Source organism: Aythya ferina (genome assembly GCF_964211825.1).
Source record: "Aythya ferina genome assembly, chromosome: 27".
Taxonomy (NCBI): Eukaryota; Metazoa; Chordata; class Aves; order Anseriformes; family Anatidae; genus Aythya; species Aythya ferina.
The window spans coordinates 4,568,521-4,593,193 of NC_140310.1; the positions used below are offsets into that span (position 1 = coordinate 4,568,521).

The 24,673-nt window shown below is 40.1% G+C and overlaps 1 protein-coding gene across 1 annotated transcript in view; it reads left to right on the top strand.

Moving 5' to 3' along the window:
- Positions 1 to 24,673, top strand: part of UNC5D (unc-5 netrin receptor D) — a 323,527-nt gene that overhangs the window by 48,238 nt on the left and 250,616 nt on the right. The window lies entirely within an intron of this gene.

The window sequence follows — 24,673 nt, forward strand, 5'->3', positions numbered from 1 at the left end:
TGCTAGATCACAACCACAAAAAAACCTTCACAATGATATGTTGGGACAAAAGCCACAAGGAACAAGGAATTGCGAGACCATAAGTGTGAATAAGGGTAATGTTTTCACAGCTGTTTTAAACAATTGCATCAGACCATTTCCTTAAATCTCCTGGGGTTTTAAGCACAGAGATTTCTTCTTTTCATTCATTTCTTTTTAAACGTCGAGCTAAATAAAAACTAGAAGTTCACAAACAACTGTTGTGTTCTGTTCAACATATGTGGCCACCGACTACCGCAGAGGAGTTATTCTCAGTTGGGCAACAGCATTTGCAAGCAATGCAGTCCTTTATTATTGCTTCCCTTGCACCTCACATTAGGGTGCAAATGACATGCCAGATATCCCAGTGCTTTGACAAGTAAAAGCAAAAATGGAAGCGTGTAATGAAAAAGATAATGGTTAAGAAGTAAAGCTAGATCTGGAAACATCTTGCAATGTTCACTGCATCAGTGGGATGTCTCAGCTGTTCTGTGATGATCAATAGAAATTGTACCTTTAGAAGGACCGAGGCAGGTACAGGGCCTGTCCTGCTGGAGCCTTTAGGCGCTGTGTAAAGGAGATGGGTGCTGAGCATCACTCCTTGTGCAGTGATGTTTCTTCAGTGAAGGCGTTATGTCCAGGAGGACTTCACATGAACACGTAAAACCTGCATGCAGTGTAAGGTTAGCTTTACCTGCGGAGTCAGATCCAACTTTTCTGTAATGTCTGATGGCTCAGATTTTGAGATTTTCCCCTGCATAGATGCAGAAGGAACAGAACACTTAATTTGATGTGACTTGAAGAGACAATCTTAGAAGGAAAATGTCTTAATTTGGTAGTTCCACCATAGTTCTGTAATATTAGTCCAATGAGACTAACTGAACTTGATGGGAGGATGAAATAACCAGTTTTGGCCTCCTATTTGTCTTTTTTTTTTTTTTTTTTTTAATTTGTTTGGCTAAGAGTAAGAATGAAAGGCTTGCTGCTACTTAAGAAAAAAAGTAGCTGAGAAATAGAAACCTCACAGAGCTGACATCCACTTCTGTACTTGGCTTCTCTTAAAATTGCCCACGCATGGGGTATATTTGCATTACATCCCTGGCACTGACTCCTCACTAGGGCTCTCCCCGCAAACCGTGTTCCCCTGCTTCTGAACAGTAAACAACAGAACTCTTTTGACAAGTACACCAACCATATCTTGATTAGCTTCTCTCGCTAATAAGCATATCAAAGATGGTATAAACATTTTTGACCTGTACGTCACCTGTAGAGGAGATTTTAGAGACCTGGAATCTGGAAGACTCCAGGCTTGCAGATGTTTACCATGTCTTGCATGACTTGTAGCAGCTCAGAAATGGGACACGGGAGGTGGAGTTGAATGTCCTTTCCAGAAGTGACTCCTTAATTCCTTTTCAGTGTGAACGTCCTAGTATGCCTGGGTACAGATCACCATCTAATGCTGTAAATCATCATTTATTGTGCCTCAGCAGAAATAGGCTGCCTTTGTGGGGGGCCTCCTGTGATGTTCCTTGTGTTTAGGAGGATGGCATTCTTTATCCTTTCTTTATTGATTGCAGCCAACTTTGCAAAATAAAAAGGACGGAATCTTGTAGTAAAAATCAATCTGCTTGGTGAACACCCACTTGTTTCAGGTTTCTGAATGTATGCTGGTTTGTCTCAAATTCATGGTTGTCATCAGAAAGAAACCCTCCATAAATCATATTCCAAGAATGGATCTTAACTACCTACTGTTTTCTTTTCAAATACCTGTTGTTAATCATCCTGACATTCAGGGGCTGAAGCTTTGAATGCCACATGTTGCAAGCAGCTGAAAGCTTCGTGTAAAAGGGAAATATGTATCTGACATAAAATACCATACGCTAAGTATATGGACAGGCTAATCTCTTGATCAAGTGTAAAATATGCACACTTTATCCATGCAGCTAGCTCAAAGAGCAGTATGTAAATACACACCCATGAGTGACAGGTAGATAAACAGTGATACGCAGAAAGCTTTGCATGAATGCCCACACTTGCAATGCTTAAAGTGTTTTCTGACATCACTTGAAATGTGTGCTGAAGGGGTGATGCAAGGGTAGCTTATATCCAAAGGTCCAAGCTCAAACCAAGCGTTTGGCTGAGATTTGCCTTCAGCAACCAGTCAGAAGGGCAGCCCGGCCGAACCTGGCTCCCCGTGGGACACAGTCCTGCTCTCGCTGAGCTTTCACAAGGAGACGGCACAGATGGCTCAGCCTTCATACGGAGAGTGAACCCCAGGTGCATATTTCGCTTGCTAACGTTGTCAGTGTGAAGTTTAAGTTTGACAGGGATCCAATTACAGGTGAAACCGAGGTTTCTGGTGTCTGCTGGAGTCGTCAGTCCCTTTTGCAGGGCTCCTCTCTCAGCCTGCCACTTAGCTGGCTCCGTGTAAGCCTTCGGCCCTGCTCCTTCCTCTCCTGGAAATTCACTGACAGGAGACACGTTGGAAAGCAACCCTTGTCTCTCTGAGGCTGATCACTTCCAAGCAAATATTTGCTTTCTAAGTTGAGGTAAAGGTGAAGGGATAGATTTTGACAGTTTCTAAGATAAATTCCCTCTTCAACTATCCAAACACTGGGGGTTTATTTGTACCTCTGAAAATAAGTTACTAAAAATAAACTGAGTTATGAAGTCTGTAACTTAGGACCTAAGTGATACTTAGAAGCTTATTTGTTTGACTTGATTGAATGGCATAGCTCTAGCCAGGACTTCTTTGGCAGCACACTTTTTCCCTGGAAAATGCTGTGTGTATAGAGACAAATACTTTTCAGGAAAACACAGCAATTTTGTCAGACTGGATCCCGGGATCAAGATAGAATTTCTGTCTGAAGAAGCAACAGCATCTCAGGGTAACAAATAACCTGGCAATTATGACAAATGTCTGAGAGGTTAAAAGCCTTTGTTCAGGCTGACCCCGTGCTGCAGGAGAAAGATCTTGCTCAGGCTCTTCCCAACAGCAGACGTCGGCCTCTGCTCTGAGGCAGCGGTTTAAGAGCTTTGGTTGCTGTTGAGCAGAAGCCTCATCTGTGGGACTTCAGTCTCATTTTTCTTGACCTATTGTATATTTGATAAAGCTGAACAGGATTTCAGCTGCCACCTCTTAACCTAAGGATTTGAAAGCAAGGGAAATCCAGTGGTGGTTCCCTGCAGCACAGGGGTGGATGCGCACAGCTCCATGCGATTGCCAGGTCTGTCAGCACCAGCTTGAGGGCCCGTACAGATCGTCAGGTTTAGGAATGGTGATGGAAGTCCTAATGGGACTCAAAGGGGAGCCAAAATGAGATTCACATAAGGTTTTGACACCCCAGCTCTGTTGTGGTTGATGGCAGTGATCCATCTCCCCCAGACACCTGCCCTGACAGGCTGCCTGCTTTGGGCTCCTTTGACAAACCAAGCCAAGCCCTGGTCTGTTCCAGGTGCGTGCTGGATAACTGTTCTCTCACCCCCTACTAAAGGACAATTTAGCCATAATTTTTGTCTACTTTCTGCTCTGAGATTGTTTTTGTTTCTTGCCCTTTGTTGCAGAGCTCCCTGTACAAACTGCCACTGGCATCATATCCAAACGTTTTCATTTCCCTACTATTATTTAACTATCTTCCTAATTAATTCTATGACCTGAAATAAATTATTGACTTAACAGACTCACTCTTGTTTTCTGTGACAGGTTCAGCAGTAAACAGGCCATTAACAATTCATAATGAGTAGCTCCTGTATGTTTTTTTTTTGTGTGTGCTGATTTCATTCTCTCTTGCTGACATCCTCGGTGTGCCTTGTACCTTGTCTGCAGGCTCGGGGAGCGGGAGATGCAGGGTGACTTGTGCATTATGCTTCCTACCAGGAAAAAGCCTTCAGATTTGGCAGAATGCATTTAGATTTTCTGGATGAATGAGTCACTTGGGAACAATGAGCGAGGATAATTTCTTCCTTCTGTGCTCTGTAATAGCACTGCGAGAAGGGCATATATTCAGTCCTTGGTCTTGAGGTCAGTTTCAAGAATGTTTCACACACTCACACAGCTACCAAGTCACACTAGCTTGTGGTTGACTTAATGGCTCCCAGGAAGGTATTCGATCTAGGCTAAAAACATCAAGAGATGGAGAATTCTCCAATGCCTTTAATAGTTTACTTCAATTTTTAATAGAAAACTAATTTATTTATGCTTCAACGTGTATGAATCAAGCTTTAATCTTTTCCCTCTTATAGTAACTGAAACCGAGAGGAACTCTCGCTCACTGCACTCAGCAAAGTTTATACTGCTCAAAAGCGTGATAGAAGAGTAAATGTTCTTCCTACATGCTTGTCTATACCTTGTGATGTTGGATCAGGAGATCTAGCTGATATTCTCAGAAACACCATTGAACTGCATATAAGCTTGAACACAAACAAGTCCATTAGGTCAAATTTATACCACCTTGGTTCACGACCTAGCTGGTCTACAGCTGCATGCTCTTGAGTCATCTTCTTGCCATAATCTAATGAAATTCAATTCAAAATTGAAAGTGGTTTCAAGCAAATGAACTTTACATCACAGTGAGGAGAGGCTGGGCACGTGCAAGCTGGCAGCTACTGGTGGCTGCATTTTCAACTTAGTGTGCAGCAGTTAGCCTCGGGCATGACCCTGAAAAGAGTTTTTACTGCTAGTTTCTGATTACTCGTAATTCCCATTAGTATTAAATATAGGTTTATAAGCTGTAGGATTAAGTGCTGCACCTTTTAAGTGCAGCTGCCTTTTGGAGAGGATAGCATAGCTGGTAAGCAGTATGCAGCAGTGCTAAAGCCAGGTTGGGAGGAGAAGCAAGACTGAAGTTAAACTGGAGTTCCCAAGGCAGTTATGTTTGCTGGCACCCCTTAATTGTGTGGGGTGGAAAGGCTACTTAATTGAGCGCAGAGATTAACTGGACTGACATCCCAGAATGCAGTCAGAGTGAAGTGTAAGTTGACAAACATTTTCATGGCTGAGGCTTTTCGCAGCTTTAATCTCTCCCTTTAAAGTTTACCAGCTGGATTTTTACACCTCCAATGATTTACCAGCAGAAATACTGCCACTAAAGTGTCTGGCCAATAAATGGATCCTGTCAGTTAATTAAGTTTCTACATGGTATTAAGTTTCCAGTCACAAACCATTTGCATGGTCTAGAAACTAAGAGTTTCAAGTACAAACCAGTGGTCACAGGCTCTAATTCCATTTCAGTCTTTGACTTGCTCTCTACCTTGAAAATATTAATTTATTTGCAAGGGGTGGGAGAATGGCACAGCAGAAGGATTGACAAAGGTGTGCTTCTGGCTAAGAAAATGGGCCAGAATGAAAGAAATTGGGATGTCATTTTTCTGTCTTTTCTTTCTGAACTTAATCACCATAATTGTGACTGGAAAATATACATAAGTTATGATTGTAAGAGCCCTGATAATGTCTGGAAAGACATCTACAAACTCTACTGACAAACTAAGGCTGCCTTCTAGAGCTCTGAGATCTTTTTTTAAGGAAAGCCTTGGGTAGCTGTGAAGTGGATGTGCATGACCAGTGAAAGCAGCTGATACGAAGATACTGCAATATATCGCCACAGGAAATACGAGCCTCAGAGATGAAAACTTCCAATTTTAAGGACACATGTAATGAATGCAGTCAAGTGGAACAGCAACATGGCACTGCATAAAATAAAGTGGAATGTCGTGTAAATTGATCTGAAAATTACTGGTAGTTATACCAGTCGCTGACAGATTGATTCACACTAATTCACGAAAAAAATTCTTTTTGCTGTTAACAGCCTGAATGCCCAAGCACGGGGGAAGAGGAGGTAACTAGCTGTGACAAGGCAAGGTGCTGTCCTGTAAAGGCAGCAGTTTTCTCCCTGCTTTAGCTTGTTCCTTTGTGCTTGTGGAATTGCTGATCTTGAGATTGCGTTCCTACACAGCAAGGGAACCTGGAAGAACCGCATGGAGCGTGGCCTTAAAGCAGGATTTTTGCTCTAAATGAGCTTTTAGAAAATACTGAGTTCATTTGTTGCATCTGATAGCTCATGGGCACTTGCATAAAGGGTTTGATTCTCACTACTGCAAAGCAGGGATTTTATGCACGTTCAGAGAAGAGCTTGTAAGGAAAAATCCCATGTGTGTATGGGGGGTGGTTCTCAGATCATGAGAATTTGCCAGTTATCTCATAAAAATGAAAGGAATATCAACCTGAAAACCTGTGAGCAACTTTTTGTTACTGTGTGAAAGACTTGGTTGTAGTTTTACCACGATGTAAAACTTTACCATCCAGGTTTTTGATTTTCCTTCACAGAATGCTGTGAAGAAGTGAATGTTTTCCACAAAGGCTTTCTAAGAAAAATTGCTTTAATCTGAAAACACTGAGTGAGAAGAGGTCGTGATCAGTGCATCCTCGTTTCATTCCCTCTCGACTCCCTGGCACTTTTTTCCCTCTCCACCTTGTTACCACTTCGCAGTCTCATTGCTCATCTTTTCTCCCAGCCCAGCCCAGGAGATGCACAGAACACGTTTGGCTCTGACAGAGCTGGTTAGCTTAACAAACGACACAGTCTTGGGAGTGATGAAGGCTCTGACAGTGTGTCCGTATATCCACGTGCTGTACTGTCAGCTTTATGCCTCAAAAAAAGATAGGCCAAGCAAGTAAACAAGCCTGCTCTCCAATTCTTTGCTTTTCCAGAAATTTCAAGACAAACCAAATCCGTTTTCTTTCCTACTGAGAATTTTTTGCTGTATAGATGCTGGATCAAACTCACACCATTGCTTGCATCCAAGAAGCTGTGCATTTCGTGTGACTTAAAGTTTTTTCCTCTTACTCTTAAATTCTACAGAAGAAAGGTAAGAGCCTGACTCAGACAGGCTCCCTATATGTTATTAAATGTGCACGCTGTAGGAATACATTTTAAAATAGAGCAGATTCTGCTCTAAAGATTTTTTTTTTTTTTTGCATTTTGAAGGAAAAGCTGGAAAATTGATCAAACCATTCATAGTTCTACCACCCTTGCCCCCTTTTTGCTCCGTCTTGAGATGTATTTATTATTAAGGAAGCTGGGCAGAGAAAAAATAAATATTAAGGATTTTTTTTTTTACTGATGAGGAGCTTAGAGAATTCCTGTCAAGAAGGTCTCCCTACAAGGCATTTATGTTAATACTTTCCTTGTTGACAGTTAGACCTGATACAAAGTGTATAGGAACCGGTGGCAGCAGTCTTTCAGTCATAATTAGGTTTTGCATTTCTAATGTGTACGGGCTGTGAGGAAAGCTTTCATGTTCATCTCTGCTGTGAGAGAGGTCAGGCGAATTTGCAGAAGTTCAGATGTTCTGTCAATCAGCCCTTGGAATAACTCAGGAAGCAGAACCGCCAGATCCTCCATGTGCTGCTGCCTTGGTCAGGTGTCAGCGAGTACAACCTTGGGAAGAACTCATAAGATATATGGATATCAGGTTTGTTTCCTCTGTCAATCTTCTGCACAGGTTCTGAATAGCAGATACATTTGCAGGCCCCCATAAATAAGTAACTCTGGCTGGTGGGATGCAGCCAGGAGGCTGACAGAGTTGGTGAGAGGAGCGTGCAGTGGGTCCTCTCTGTCGCTGACCTCATTTAAGAAATGTTTCCCCTTTGTTTCCTTTTTTAGCATTTCAGCTCAGACAGGTGCAGATTTGCCAAAATGAATGTTAATTGCCTATTTACTGCATCCGAGCTCGTTCAATTTACTCACAGATCATTTCCTATTCAGAACCCAGCAGCAAATTTGTTTTTCTATTTCTCCTGTTAATCGCTTTACTATGTAGGCAAATGCCACCGGAGCAACACTCCCGCCTCCTGAAAAGCAACCACCTTTGTGCATTTAAAAGCCAGCGCTGAGTCCCAGAAAGGGCAAGGACACATCCCTGAGAACAAACAACTGCAGGCAGCCGAGTATGGATGTGAACCCTGTAGGATGAATCAACAGTGCAGATCATTAGAAACCTGGGTAGATTTGAAGAAAGGCTTCGATCAGCATTTCTGTAAGCCAAACACAGCCTCTTACTTTGCTTTCTCCTTATGAGATAGCTCCCATATTCTCATCTTTTGTTTTAAGAACTCGCTAGCATTTGGTTGATTTCACTGTGGCCATTCAATAACTTGCTCCCGTTCGTTCTTGCTGGTACGCAAAGAGGAAAAGACAACTTGAAAGCACACGTGTGGCAGAATTTAAAAGCTCAGGGAGCTGTGCCCCGGGAGAAAAGAAGTAATGTCATAGGGTGTTACACCTGTAAGGGCTCAAGTCCGAGGTCCTTTAGCTATTTGTTTCCAATAAATAGTCCAGCTTTTACATTTCTTTTCTATTTTCCACTTTGTGACTTTTCAAAATACCTCAAAGGATTTTTTCATTAGTTCAGCAAGGCAGCAGAGCAAAGGAGGCAAGATTGTTAGCTGCTAACCTGGGCAGAGGTGTGATAAATCTTCTAAATCACCTGCTCAAAGCATCTTCTCTGCTTTGAGGAAAGGGAGTAATTATATCAGTTTATCCGTACCATTCCACCTTCCAAAACAGGGAGGCAATTGTGAGAAGCTCCTCCCTCTGTAAAGGGTTATTTCTGTCTCTCTGGTGCTGTAGTCAAAAGAAAATGACCTGATTTCTCACCTCTGGCTGCTCTTTGTCTGTTGCTTGAGGAAGGGACTTGAGAAGAAACCAAAGAAAAAACCTCCAAAAATGTTTAATGCAGGCCATGAGTAATTTTGCATTTTCTAGTCCAGTTCAGATGGGTGACAGCATATGTTAAGCACAAAGATGATGGATTCAAACTATACAAATACTCAGCTGGTATAAACTGGCCAAACAGCATTTTGTTGCAAAAATTACTGCTTTTGCTTTGACCTACTCCATGTCATTGATGGATTTTGGTTTCTTGGTAGCAAGCAGCTTGGAAGAGTTAATAGGTGGGAAAGGTTCTTGAAATTCATCAAAGGCGCTAAAGACATGTTTCCTTCTGTTAACCTAAAAATAACTGGGCTTCTCAAACACTCACCAAACAGGTGCAAATTATAACATCTGGCATGTTTGCTGGGCCAGAGCCAAAAAGAATCAGAGAAGTTCTGATGGAAAAAGTAGGAAGATTTGTATAATGAGATTAACTTTGCGCAATACTTGGAAGCTGGAAAGGAAAAAATGTAAATAATGCTGTCATAAAAAAAAAAAAAAATAAAAATCAGTGCTGCAAATCTTGTGGTTTGCTTACATAACATATACGTGTCACTTAAATTGAGAACACACACACACACTTCAGGATTTTTTTCTGTTTTGGGACCCTGATGTCCATTTTTAAGCTCTTATTTGCATACACAGATTTATGGTAGATCTCATTTCCCTATGCTGCAATAGTTTTGTAGAGACAGAACCCAAAGTACTGTAGGATCACAGCTTGTAATCATTTGCACTGCCTGTATTTTTCACAGATGGGGCTGTTATGTTCCAGGAATGTAGCTGAGATAAAATATGACCGTGAATTGACTCGAATTAGATTGTTTCTTTGCCTTTTTTTTTTTTTTTTCCTCACCAGTAAGTCTAGTAATATTCAATATGGATTAAGGACTGCTGGCTAATGGGAAGCATAAAGGAGAAGGGCTGAAAATGGAACATCTCACATCTAACATTTTCCAAGCAATGATGTTCTTTGGTTCTTTAAATTATTATAAATTGGTGAAAACAATGAAACTACTCCAAGGAAAATACGGGTTTACTTAACTGTTTATCAGAGTATTTCTACTTAATTCCTTTCTCCATGGTTAGAATTTGAGATACGGGACTTCCTCAGAATTTGTTCTGCTTTCATTCAAATCTCCAACCTCAACTACTTTTGAAATTGCGAAAGGAGGAAGAAAATCTTCCTTATGACATGCAGGAATTGCAGCTGATCAATGCCTCCAACAAACCGGGCAGAAGCACATTGCCATCTTACACCTGTTCATCTTTTTCAACAAGCAGGTAAAGAGTTCTTCTGTATTCAGAACAATAACGTGTAGCCATGATCAGCAAGGGATCTAGCAGTCATGAAGAGAAGATTTAATCTGGACAGAGTCCTTTGAATAGGTCAGATTTAAGTCTAATATTCCATAAAACCAGGAGTAACTGCACTGTGAGGCGTTCGTGCAAAACAGAGATGAGAGGGGAAGCAGACCCACAAGGTTGATGCCTTGTAGCAAGATTAATCTGATTAGGGCCTGGCATTATGTGATTGCTTTGGGCCCAGCAGACCTCTTTATAACCTTTTTGTAAACACAAGATTTCTGATCAACTTGTCAAAACGTTGCAAAAATGTTATTAGCTCTGGATCTTTGTTGCCAGGGTCAGGAAGGTCTGCTCCCTTCTGCTCTTGTTTTCGTGCTAGGAATGCAATTTCCACTCAGGCATCATGACATACACTGTCATTTTATTTTTTATTTTTTTTCGTAGTGTTTTTATATCTGTCTAAAGTGGAAAAGCTGATATAAAACCTGACACAGAGACTAGGAGTGCCTGTTTTTATCTTCATGTATACTGAATTATTTCTGGCTTCTGCACCTTCCCTCCATGCTGTGCTTTGTTTTTAACCTTGTTTCTTCACACGTGGCTGCCTTATGTCAGGTGCAGCCAGTGTGCCCGACAGTCACAGGACTAATGAAGTTAGTGCTTGGGCTGCACTTGATCCGCAGAATATAATAGCATTAAGTTATGTTCGGTATAAGGTGAGTTGCCACTGTAAGTCGGTTATGAGAAGAAATGTGATTAAGTGGGTGGGGAGCTCACTGTGAAATTCTCCACACTGAAACTTCCTTTGGTTAGCTCAAAATTGGATTCATAATGGGCTGTTGACTAGATTTTGCCATGTTGTATTAATTTGTTGATACCTTCAATTTTGCACGCCACTGACTGAACACCATTGATACATTAATACCTGAGATCAAACGCTTCAGATAAGGCAATAATAATGATAGGACTAAACTTTGCCCGTTTTTGTGAGCTATCAGATGCAGAAAACACCCAGCGTATGCAAATCTAGATACTACTTTTTAAAAAGGACATAAATATCATGTCATATGAGGTAGCTCCCCAGCATTACTTGCTTAAATTTGAGGTTGCCACTGTTTGCTAAAATAAGGTATGATGAAAGTCACCTCTATGTTAAAAAAAGGCATCTGAGCATCTACAGCACTTTCAATGCATTCTGAAATTTAGTTTCCGTTGATTGAAGACATAATAAAGTACTTTAAAACTTTTGAAAATTCCATTAGTGACAGTCTGGCTCTCTTGATGTCTAAATACAGTTGAAAAAAACAACACAACTGACTCATGAATGCCTAAGTTGTAATATACTTGCTCAAGAGTTTAAGCATGGGAATTTCAAAAGTGCTTATGTGATTTGAAAGTTTAAGCCCTACTAAAAATCAGCAGGACAGATAGTCTTAAATGTCTATCGGCTTTTGAAAATTGAACTTCTTGCTCATAATGCAACCAGTATTCTTAAAAAAATTTAGTGTACCAAATCCTGAGGTATAACAGACAGCAAATATATATGATAACAACAACAACAAAAAAAAATCATCTAAATACTTTGCTGCTCATTGTATTCCCATCCATTCCTAACAGTGTTGGGTGAAATCCCCCAACTCCTTTTCTCTATGTTATTTGAACCACTAATATCAAGTCATTTAAATTTTTCCACAAGAATGATTCATCTTTCCAGGCTATGAGAATAAATAAGCAGTATATATAAATCTCTATTGCCTGAAAAAAAAGAATAAATTGATATCTTTCAGCACTGGTAATATATGTACTTTATATGTCTTTATGAAGGACTCTGCTCAGTGCCTATAGCTGTGAAATAGTTGTCTAATTCATGGAGCATCTCAGGATATGCAAATTAAAAGCAAGTTTTTGAGTGTTGCCTTTCCCTGTTTCTCTTGAAGGTGTGTTTGGTTGTTATGCTTATTTAGATGAGCCTCAAAAGAAGCAACTATTTTAGGTTTTGTGGTTTTCTTGCTGACTTGAGCATTAAAAAAGTTATTCAAGAACATCATCTCAAGTCAGATTTCTGCTGGTATGAATAAATGTTAACTTCCAAGGACCAACACAAAGCATTATGTATAACATATGTCCTATTTTCAAATCTTATAGAAGGCTTTAGTGGTTTTGTGCATTTAATTTTAGCTGCTTGAAGCTTTTATTCAGAGCTTTGCAGGAAGCGGCTTTGTCACTTACATGGAAACTCATGCAGGAAAGGACCTCTTTAAAATTAAATTCATTTTATCCATCAAAGTTTCCCAAGTATAACTTTATTTGTTTCTCTCACAATATAAAAACAAGTAACTAGTTTTCTAGGTAAATGTCCCTTTATCGTGGAGATTAAATAACTGGAGAAAAGATAATTTTGAGGTGATGTTGCACTGGTTTAGCAACATACAGTGCTCTGGCACAACAGCTGAATAGAGGAGGTGACAAATACCATGCCAGAGAGGATTTTACCTTGAGAGACATGAACCAAAATTAATCCAAGACAACAAGATGAATAGGCTGATGCAAACGAGTAGAGCCCTGGGATCTTTAACGACCTCATGTGATCAAGATCGTACACCAGATGATGTTGCCTGAAGCTTTATGGTTCATCAAACCATAAAATCACACTGGTAATTGATACAGCACTGACTCAGAAGTGGAATTGCCACCAACAGGTTCACCCATGCTGCTTCCTACAGCCTCGGGCTTTCTGGGAAGTAGTGATGGTCTCATACAGTTTCTTTTGGATTGCAAGATGCGAGAGTGAAAAAAGGCATATTGTGTTTTCATCTCTAGTCCTGAAGGTAGCCCCAAAGAATTTACTGTTTTGCTTCACAGAGAAAGGAAAAGCTGTACCTCAAAGATTTTAGCCTCACTCGATACTCCTGGGGGCTCTGAGTCTGCAACCAAATAGCGATAATTCAGCCTGACCGCTGCCTGCTTGCACTGCTGCAATAAGCTATTTCTTTCATCCCGAAACAAAGGGGAATAGAACTCTCAAGCCACAAAAACCTGCAATATTTTAAAACCTGATTTAAACGTGGTTTTGTTTTATTTCCGAATGGACAGAAATGCTTCTAAAATTTAAAACAAAAATAACAACAAATAAAATAAACAAAAAATAAACAAAAGATGTGCATCCTCAAAAAAACCCCACCATCCTTCCCCAAGCTTTCATATAACTTTGGCTTGGGCACTGAGATGCAATGCGTATTTCCACACACAACGCATACATGATTCTAACATTTTCTAACCTCTGTAACACTGTCTTTGAAGACAAAACAAAAAGGCACAGGACTTATTATCTGTCTGCCAGTTTTTATTGCACTCATACATACCCTGCGTAGTACAGAAACACTGGAGCTGTACCGCCTGCAGGAAGCATGCTCATTAACCCCGTAGCTAGTTTTCTCATTTTTTCCATGTTCGTGTCTTTAAGTCTTGAGCAAAATCCATTATCTTTGTTTACTGACTACTGGCTCAGCTTGTGTTCTGCTGGCACTGTGGACAAGAATGAAGTCGTATGGTCTACATATTAATATTTGTGATATACATCAAAAGGCCCCAAAGGAAAGGAATTAAATGTGAGTTTGCATTTAACTCCAGTATGCTCGCTGCAACGAGCACTTAGAGGTTCTGATAGTCCCAATTGTTGTTGACGTTTCCATAGAGTTGAGAAATCAAAAGCTGAAGTGCCAGGGTGTTTAATTTTGTTGGCTCAGGCAGGACTGGATTCCTGCAGACAGGGGGACCTTCTTGCGTGTCTTTGGTCTTTCAGTCAGAGCGCCTTGCCTAGGAGTAAAAACTTGACTGCTGCTGAATCCTGCCTCTGTATTCTGCTTGGTAGAGAGTGTTATGATGGGAGAGACATGAAATCAATCAAAAAAGACTACATTCTGTATCCAATTCCTAACTCTGTCATTGGTATGTCGTGCAGCTTGCTTTGCCTCTGCATTCCTCTGCTCTGCCTGTCACATAGCTTAAAAAGGCATTTAACTCTGCCATAAAACACCTTGAGCTCTAAAGGACTGCATGTTCTAACTTCCCTTATTTTGCCCTTACGTTGAGCTGGAAAGACTTTAACTCAACCACAGCACAAAGTCAAAATCTCTTGTTGTTCTCTGAGGGTACCAATGAGCACCAGGTTTGTTGTGTGTTTGTGCTGGCAGGCTGCGAGCAGGCCTGCTCTGATATTTGTCACACTGCAGTCAGAAGGGAACTTCAGCCTGTCAGCATTCCGGAATAGCACAAGGAAGTTCTGGAAGCTTTTCTGTAAAATGAAAAATCTAATTACTACTTAATTGTACATTATAGAGGGGAGGATAAATTCTACCAGGGATGCAGCAGGTATTTGAAGCAGGTAGCAGGAGGAGCGCACGCTGCTGCAAGCTGTCCTGCAGCAAGCACATGACAGAAGGGGATTTTTCTGGACCTCCCAAATGTTTTTTGTTACCTTTGCTTCTGACTTGATGAACCTCTGTCATTGGCATTCTTGTTATAGGTGAGCTTGTCAAATGCTAGAAGCCAAAGCCATGAAAGAGCTCTCAGTGCTGCTTGCTTATATAATGCCAAATACGCTTGCATGGTAAGAAAGCCTATTAAATATTTAAACCCTGTCCTTTCCTCAAAAGCAGAACAGCAGAGATGATTTTCCATGGAATTTAACATTAAACTCTGGCAATTTGTACAGCTGTGCATATAAATGGTTTGCACATCATCTCCAGAGGCTAAGGTCACCGTGCCTCATACATTTAAATACTGCAAGTTACATAGCAACAACCTTCCCATTTCTGTTTCCATGTTATTTATTGAAAGGGACTTAAAAATTGGGATGAAGTATCATCGGTTTTTTAGATGAATGAATGGAAGTTGATTGTAATATTTTTTCTTAATCGCTTAATTTTTGTCTCTTCATAGAACAAGAAGGATAATAACAGTCCATCAGCAATGGGGACTGGATGTTATAAAGCTTTTTCAAGGAAAGAAATCAGAACAGACAACTGCTTGATTTCACTTAATGCAATTTGTTCCATGACTGATCTTCAGACCCCTGCTTCATTACCTTACACAAACTTAAACCTGTTTTCCAAGACGGAAAAGATTCTTATTTGCAATTAGAATTACCCAATTACACACCACTCATGAAAACACCATGCATATTTAGTTCCAACAGATGAAAGCTGACTTTTTAACTGCCAGAGATATATTTCTTCAAATAATAAACAGTTAGGAGTTAATATTGTGAAGGCATTCTGTACAAAAAAAATCACAAATAGTTCAGGATTGATTCTCACTCCCTGTACTTAAGTAACTCTGTAATGTTATTAATTTCAGTGCAAATTCTCAGGGGCAGCATTTCCTTGGGTGAAGGTCTGTTGAAAGATAAAGACAAGGTGGTTGGTTAACTCAGGACGAGAAGATCTGATGCTTTGCTGCTGACTGCTGCACTCTGCATCCTTTGTATGCTCCTAACGCAATTAGCCTTCAAAGTATCGCACACTAATACCTGTGCCTTTTCCATTTTTGTCTACAATCTACCTTCAAATAGAGATTATATATTGAAAAGGACTTTTCTCCATTTTGTTACTTTCCTGCGTTCATTTTGCATGGAGCTAATATTTGCTTATTTCATTCTTGCACATTTTATATACTTCTTTATCATTTGGATAGAAGTATGCTAATTGACTTGCTGGTAATTCAAATGCCTCCTGCTGTGGATGCATCAGACAGAATTGGTTGTTTTTGCTGGCTCTCCAACTTGTTAATTGAGGAGCTATTCAATTATAGGTAATATACTTTTATTGCTAATAAGATATTCTGGTATTAACAACATCCCCAATTCTGAAATTAAATTTACAAGAATTATAAGAAATTTAGAACTGCTTTAAAACTGCTCAGCGAAAAGGATTCAAAAATTAGCCTTACATATAAGTACTTGAATAAACAACAGCTTCAGAGAAATGAAAAGTAAATCAAGGAAATTCTGTTAGCTACCTTATTATTTGCTCTCACTTGTGATTGTTTTAACAGGGAAGTTTGTAAGAAGAACTTGCAGATATATCAGAATAAAAATGTTGTCCTTAATGCAGATTATCAAACAGAATATCTAAAGCATAGTTAACATTGCTCTTTATTGTCTTGATTTGCCAAGATTGGATTATTTTTATGCATCAGTTCACGAGCTCATCTTGAGCTCTGATATTAGCTTACTTTGGTTTTTGAAGAACATTTCTGGTAAATACCAGTTCTTTTATTATTAATTTGAAAAACCTGGAAGCCCAAACTGAGTCGTGGCACTATACATAAAGGTGATATGCAGCTCTCCTAGCCTGAAGAACCAGCAGTTTAAATAACAATGGCAAAAAAGTGGTGGCAGGAAAACAGCATGGTTATTGGCAACATAGATACAGGCATCTACAGTTACAGGTGCCGTGCCCTAAATGTGAAGCCAGTCTCCATCCTCCCTCATTTGTTTCCTAATAGTCTTTGTCATTATTCTTTATTGCACTACTGACCAGTTGACTCTACTACTGTAGCTTATACAAACAACAGCATAACCAACCAAACAAAAACCCATGGAGCCTATGGACTTCATTTTCAATGATATTGATGTAAATCAGGAGTATTGCTGTTTAAGTCAACAGCATTATACTGCTGTGAGGTTCTTTGCTGATTCCTATGCATGCAATGTGTGCTGTGATGGTTAGGGGAAGAGGTCTGCAGGATTTCAAGGGTTTAGGACAGGTTTGAGGTTTATGTCAAATAAGGCTGAAGTAAATTTACACAGTCACTGGAAGCCAAATCTTCAGCTAGCACAACTCAGTGTACCTTCGCTGAATTTGGGTTGGCAGTGCTTACAGTGACGAGCTGGGGGAATTATCATCTTCATTGCAGCTGGCAGAGCATTGAAAAGAAAAAAATCATGTTGTCTTTAGCTTCATAAACTTAATTGTTTTGTGATTTACTTGAGAAGACACGTGTTTTCTGCAGGCACGTATACAGGTTAGTGTCATGTCTGTGCATTTGTTTAGATGTGCATGTCTATGCACAAAAATTCACTTCTGGCTCCTACAAAAGGCGAATCTATAGGCTACCATTTTCTTTTCTCATTAGACTTTGACGTAGGGAATGCATCTGAATTTTAATGCCCAGATGAATTCCCTGAAATACTCTCAGGTGCTTTACTATTCTGACCTTTCATCATTTCGTATTTTGATTGGGATGGCCATTCCACCCTGCTATGTGTCTCATTGGAGCTGTAAAACAGTGAAATGAGTAGAAGGACTATAGCAAGTTACAATACAGAATACTGAAAAGGTCATAGTAGCCCTATCTCCCATGCTATAGCTTGTGGGAGATACAACACTTAAAGTATTAGTGCATTTTTTTGTGATAAGACTTTGACAAAAAAGGAGAAATAGCACCTGTATTGTTCTGTGTCACAGTGTAGTCAACCAGAATGTCACAGATGAGAAATGGTAAAGCTGTTCTCCACATGTTTTTTGGGGGTCTGATGCTTCTGAGAGGGTAAAAATTAGTAGCACCCCTCTTGTTAACATCTGATGTCATTTCAGTGGTGGAAGAAAGAAAACTGGACTGTATTCTTTGAAATCTTAAATGAATAGCTGTCTTTTAGACAATAAAATCCATCCATAATGACATAGTTAAGTATCATCTGCAGTCTGGTTTTTGCCTCGTGGGATCTTATGAGTGAGTTTTTAATTTTCAGCAAAACCTTTGCAGTTCACCTTTAAATCGAATTTTCTCTTGAGCGCATCTAGTGAAGGAACCTCAGCACCTTCCCCCGGGAGAGTATTCCACTAACATAATGAACTCACCGTCTGGAGATCTCTTCTTACTGTTATAGCTTGTATGTTATATTCATACAAAACTTAATAATTGTTCCTTATTTATGAATACATTCAGTGTGATATGAGCTTATGATATCAACTAAGTATGGGTACAGTCAGCTTTAGGCTTATAAATACTTACTCTTTGAAGATGAGAGGAGTTTGGGAATTTGTGTTGTGTGACTTCTAAGGACTTTGAGGAGCCATCACCTGATGTAGCGAAGGTAAGCAAGTGGACATATCTTATAAGACCCTTAGAATATAATTTGTTTCATTCAAAACTGACCTATGGTTCTCTATGGGGAACAAACAAACAAACAAACAAAAAAAAACAGTTGTCTGTGTTCATCAGCAGATTCTGTCTCAGATTTGGCCTCCCTGGAAATTATTGATATGATGTGAGGGAAGGAAATGAGGATGAGTCCAAAGAGTCTACTATCCACAGCTTCCTTCATCCCTCCTAAAATAGGGAGTTCCTCTTCTCATAGTTCCACAAAATGGCTTCAGAAGTAGAGGCTTCAGGACTGAGTGTCAAATCAATACAGTTAAGCTCAGGCTTGCTTATTTCCATTTCCACCTAAGCCAGTTCGTGCTTCGGTTGATTTTAAATGCCAGTATTTTTATCTATTTGACTCTGTTCATTTTTCCCCCCAAAGGCAAAAGATGTTCACAGCAACAACAAAAGGAAAGAGAAGTATGAAAAGATTAGTTTGATCAAAGGAATATCATGTCACTCCAGAAGATTGATTTTTCCTTTCCTCCTGGACTGCCATGCCACTTCTCTCTGTGCTGGCCGTAAGGCTGTTGTGGAGTTTGCTTCCTTGTCTCACCATGCCTTGCATGCATGTCTTTTGATTATGACTTGTCTCCTTTTAATATCACACAAACAAGGCTCTGTCATGTCCCTGGTGCTGTCTGTCTGACCTATTTGTTCTGTGATGGTGAGGATAGAGAGTGGCTCAGTTATCACTTTCCTTGCAGGTAGGAGTCTCGGGACAGGACATTCAGTCAACCTCTCTGCTGACCTGTATTGTTTAGAAAGAGCACGTATTGGATTGAAAAATCTTAATATTTAAGGACAAACCAGTGCAAGGCTGAATGTCCTTTTTGTTTGTATCAGCGCTGAATCTTAACATACGATTAGCTCCTGCTGTGCTACAGTGCAGGCTGGGGTTTTGATGGACAGAGAGAATCATAAAGCAATAATATTTTAACACTTGTATCAAATCACCTTTTGTTTAATGGGAATAAGGGAACAATCCAATTTTAATAATTCTAGATCACTCTGCCTAAACAAAATGGGAGCTGGGGATGAGAGGCAGCATTGGCTACAAGTGGGAAAACAAGTTTTAATCATATAAATCACAAAAGGAAATTGCCAAGGCTATATCCCATACAATTAAGCCAATTTAAGTCTGACTATTAGGGGGAAAAGATTACTCATAAACTGTGGCATTTCAGTGTGGAGTTTTGTGGTAGTGTTGTATTCATGCACACAACTTCAGTCTTTGGAGGCCTCTCTTTCACTAATCTTGTATTCAGGGCTGCTGGAAGCAACTGTAGTTCCATGAAAGTTCAATGATTACTTTACACAAGGGATATCTTACTTCAATATTCTCATAGAGCCAACCTGCCTTGTATAATATCAGGAGATGAGCTATTATGGCCCTATTTCCATACCGCTTAGAAAAAATACATATCTGGGATGCTAAAATGAGGGAAGGTACCTCGCAAGCTAGGTACAGAAGCTTGTTTTCCAATATATCATCAGATTTATTTCCCTTTCTTCAAGAATTATTAGGGGTTAAATCTTATGCTCACCAGCTGCTTGTCCAGCAGAAGCAGAAGGCTGGCGTGTTGCATTGGACTCAGGCTTTCAGGCAGAAATTCAGTGGTATCAGATGCTTCGGCATGTGCTGGGGTGGTGGCACTTCTGGTCTCGAGCACAGTATATTTCTCTGCTCTCTGGAATTCTGAAGGATATTTCACAGTTTAGTATATTTTAAATCTGTTATTTATTTATATATTTTTTTCAGGAATGAACAGCAGAGTAGAACATTTGACTTCTTTTCCCCTTGTTTTATATAAGGGACCTAGGGAATCGCAAGTGTTAGAGTTAAAATGAACAACAGTCAGCCTTTGTCTAGATGGTCCTGCAGATTTCTCATTCTGAATAAATTCAAAGATCCCAAGCCCAGAAGCTTATCACTTATGCTGTTCTTGTGTAAAATATAAACCAGTAACTATCATCTCAGGTCCCTGTCTATTATTCAGCAGCTTGTGGTAGGATTTTAATGGGTGCCTTAGAAACATAAACTTGATTTAAAGATCTCAAAATCGCACAATTTGCCACTTATCTGTTCCCTTCATTACTTAATGTTGAAGTTGAATTTGTTTTTATTTTAATTGTAATGACTTCAGGTTTTTTTTTGTTTATTTGATTTGTTTTGTTTACACTTTTGTCTGCTGTCAAAGTCTTTAGCAAGTTGTGGATTGAGGCAAGAACTAAGCAGAGAATTAAATGTTCTGCAGGTGACAGTGAATATAAGCTGATCAAAGGTAGGTTCATGGTCCTAAGTTCTCCTTCTGGAAGGCTGTTGCTTCCAAATTTGTGGGTGTAGCTCCTGCAATCACCTCACGCGCTTGGGCGCACCACACACCTCGTGCTGACCCTAGACTTGTGTTGGCTGATGGCTCGAAAATTGGCAAGTGAAGTGTCCAAGCTGCAGTTGCAGAGGCTCAGAGACAAAAGGCGTGGATAATTGAGCAGCTAGACGAGATCTGGTGGAACAGGGTGAGTAAGGGAAGCGAAAGGCCCGGCTGCTGGCCTGCAGGCCCTCAGGCCCGGTAGGTGAGGGCCTGGAGCGGAGGCTGGGAGTAGTGGGGAGTCTGGGCCTGGAGGCACTGCAAGGGATCTGGGGGTGTCCTGGAAAGGAATTGGGGCAGATCTCTTGAGTGTGTTGTTGGGGTTATTAAAGCAAGGCTGGCCAACGTGGTACTGAGAGACCTTTGTTATTTGTTTTCTCCTCTTCCAGTTAGCTGCCATAACCGGGAGCTGGATTTACATGATCTGAGTAGTCTTTCTCCCTGAAAGCTTTTCTGAGGGGAAGAAAAAAAGTTGCAGCTATTTGTGAGCTGCCTTTGCAATATGCTCCGCAGCTTGAACACTTCAAGCACAACAGATGAATTTTCAATCTCTAAAAGCAAACATTTTATATAGCAATAGGGCTTGCATTATCAAAGTGGTAATACAGTACAGGTGGGGATTTTGTTTTGTTTTGTTTGGGTGGCTGGATAACAAACAGGCATTCTTATTTAAAAAAGAGAGAAAGAAAAAAAAGAGGAAGAATAAATTGTATAGGTGATTTTTACAGATTGATTTTATCAGCCCTCCACTGGAGCTTTGATAGCTCTCTGAGTGGCTGCGCTATAGGGAACACCGCAAAGAAATTGAGTAGCAACAGTTTGGTTTCCTGGAGCAATCAAGTGAAAGCTCTGAGTGACCTGATATTAAAAAATGGAAAGAAAAAAAAAAAAAAACAACTCACAACAACTCAATAGATGCAAACATGAAAGTGTTTGTTAAATTGTTGTTGCAAGGATTAGAAAAGTTCAAAGAATACGTTTTTTAAATTACACTCTTTTGTTGTTTTGTCATGATAAGCTACGAAGACTAAAATGAAACAGCAGATACAGACTCTTTTGTGATGCAGATGCTGTAATCTGGGACTAAATATGAGAAACAGTGCTTGTTAAAAGAGCTTTTTGCTGCTTCGCTGCAGTCTATTCTGAAAAAAATATTATGTGTAACAATGTTTCATACACCCCTATGAAACTTTATAAGTGTTTTACAATGCATGAGAAGCGTTGTTATCTGTGTAGTGATGATGGCGAAGCTCAGAAGCAGATCCTGAAACTGCCTGATACCATCTTTTTTCACCTCTTAAGATCAAGTGCAGCTGTTAGGATCTCTTGTGAAGTGACATTAGTCTGGTCCAAAGATGCCAACCTCTGTAATAAACTGGGGAAGTGTCAGATAAAAACCTTGGTCAATTCCCCCTGCTAATCGGTATAGAATTTATCTTATTTCATCGATCATGGTCATTACTCTTGCATGACTTCTGTGCTTATTTTTTGCTTCAATCCACAAAGATGATGAACCCATTTCAGGAATGCACTAAACTCATTCCATTTAAGCACTGTGAAGCTTAATGCAGATATTTTGTCTGTTTGAGGAGCTTGTGTCACCTGACTCTGGCACAGTGTCTCTTAAACTTAAATGTATCAGCGTTTACTTGAAGTGTTTTAAGTTAAATCAATGTAAATTTATTTTCCTAACTGGAAGGTTGAGATCCAGGTAGTAGGACTTCAGAAGTAAAACTGTATATTAGGCTGCATAAGCACCAAGTGACACTGCTAGGAAAGCAGTTAGCACCGGTGTGAATGCTGGATTTGGTAGAAGTTCTCAGCTAAGGCTGTCTAACATTGTTTAGTGATGATAGGTTTCTAATTCAATTCAAAATAAATCCCTTTGCTGGGCTTAGAAATTCATGAAGGCATATGTGCCCTCTCAGGGTCTCTGTCCTGATGGAGACTAGTGATTCCGTTCAGAATTTCGTGTTCTGACTGATTTAGAGATGATTCAGAGTCAGTTCAGATAAATGTCATGCCAAGTGATTCTGAGAGGAAGAACTCCGAACACTAATGCGTGTTCACATGTCGTCTTGCCTATAGCAAAATCATCTGTCCTTTTTTCCTTTCGACTTCCTGCCTCTTAATGTGACGATAAAGCTAAAAAAGCTTTCAGCAAAATTTTAGCTGAAACAAACGCATGACATGTTTCAGGTTTGAAGAAATTTGTTTCACTGCTTCTGGAACCATTAGGGCTCCCAGCACTGTAGGGCTTAGAGCCTCCCAGTGTTGGGATCTGAACATATGAACAGCAGAGAGATAGTCTGTGTTTCAAAGGACTGATAGCCTAAAGTGGACCCCAGGGGAAAACCAAATGCAGGTAGGAAGCATAATAACTGGTAATGTGTTCATAAGATTATGCCATAAATGAATTGGCAGAATTAACGTATTTTCTAATGAGGTTTCGGAAGCTGATATTTACTGTGGGATACATGCACCTGATTGGTACCAAGGTATGGATTGCAATATTAGTAGCTTCGAAGCAGCATTTCAGGCTACGAATTTCAAGTGAGGAACGAGTCAACAGTCCCCTGGAGGGTGTTTATTGTTATGCTGGCTGCCTGAACAATTAGCTTCTCTTTAGAAGGCAGTCTACCAAAGCTTGTACTATTTGTTTATCACGGTGAAGAGCAGCATTCATCAGCATCATTGAAATGAACATTAGAGTCTTAAAGAGCATCTTGCTGTTCTTTATTTTAAGTTAACATAGAATTATTGAAAATTACGCTTTAAAATACATTTTTTAAGGATAAAGCTCTTTTATATCCAATTATAAATAACAACCAATATTCCATAGAGCCCTTGATAACAGCTCCTGTTAGGCCTGAGGAGCAGTCAAGCAAAAAGTACATTGTAATAAGGTCACAAATGCTGTAAATTACTGGGTTCTCATCCTTGCATACATCTCACAGTGGGCCAAGAGGGTTTCACTTCATTAAATGTGAGAAGTCACAACTCATACTAAATCACGCCACAGCATCTGAATCATTAAATAGAGAACATAAGAAATTGCACCACATGGAGATGTTTCTCCTTTCTTCTTAACCTCTTATTTTCTACCAGCATGTTTTCCCCTGACTTGTATGAGGATTTCAAAGTTACAGCCTGAGTTTACGGGAAGATGGGTAAACATCTCTTGCCTTGCCATAGCATATCCAGGCATATCTTGCCCGGATAACATGCTGGAAGCAAGTGGCTGAAGAAATCCTTGTGACAGGGTGCAGGGCTCTGCTGTCTGCAAAGGCTTAGCAAGCCTGCACTGACCACGTGAATCTAGGCAGAAATCCGAGGGGACCAAAAGGGATGTGGCATTGCTTAAATTGTTTTGCTTCCTGCTCTAGCTGCAGGAGCGTTACGAGCTTGTGGTTTCCATCTGTGTTGTCTTTGTTCTAAGAAATTGTTCTGTAGGTGACTATAACTCAAAGTACACATTCCTTTGCTAGTAAACCACCCACCAACTTCTATTTTGGATCTGTTTTACATTCTGTGTGTCTCCACGTGGCCACTGTGCTCTGCCATCCATCATCTTAATCTGCACTTCAGCTTTCTGTACGCGCTGGCCCAGGACTCCTGCTCAGAGCTGTAAGCCCATACTGTGCCACACGTCTCCCCACTGAGAGCGACAGCCCATAAATATTAGCTGAAGATCTATTAGGCCATTGCCAGGGTTCACTGTCCTAAGGCTGTACAAGATTTTTCTCAGGCCTGATCCTCTTTAAAAGCTTGGCTCAGACCTAGTTCCCTTTCATGTCCCGTCTACAGGCATTATCTTCTGGCTATGGCTGGATATAGGATGCTTCTTGATCTTATCCCGTCTGGTATTTCTTCTAACTCAAATGCATTCTGTGTTTCCTATAAAGGGAAAACTACTATCAGCAGTGTCTCTTCGATCCAATTCTGCCCCGGATAATTCATTTGGGATAGTTAGAGGGCTGACCATTAAACTTGATTGTATAGAAGAAGGTAAATAAGATGATTTTTTATTTTAATTTTATTTAAAATACTCCAGGTTAATACCCCCTTTTTATTGTTGCTAGTGTATTTTTCTTCCTCTTGCTCTGCATTTCACAT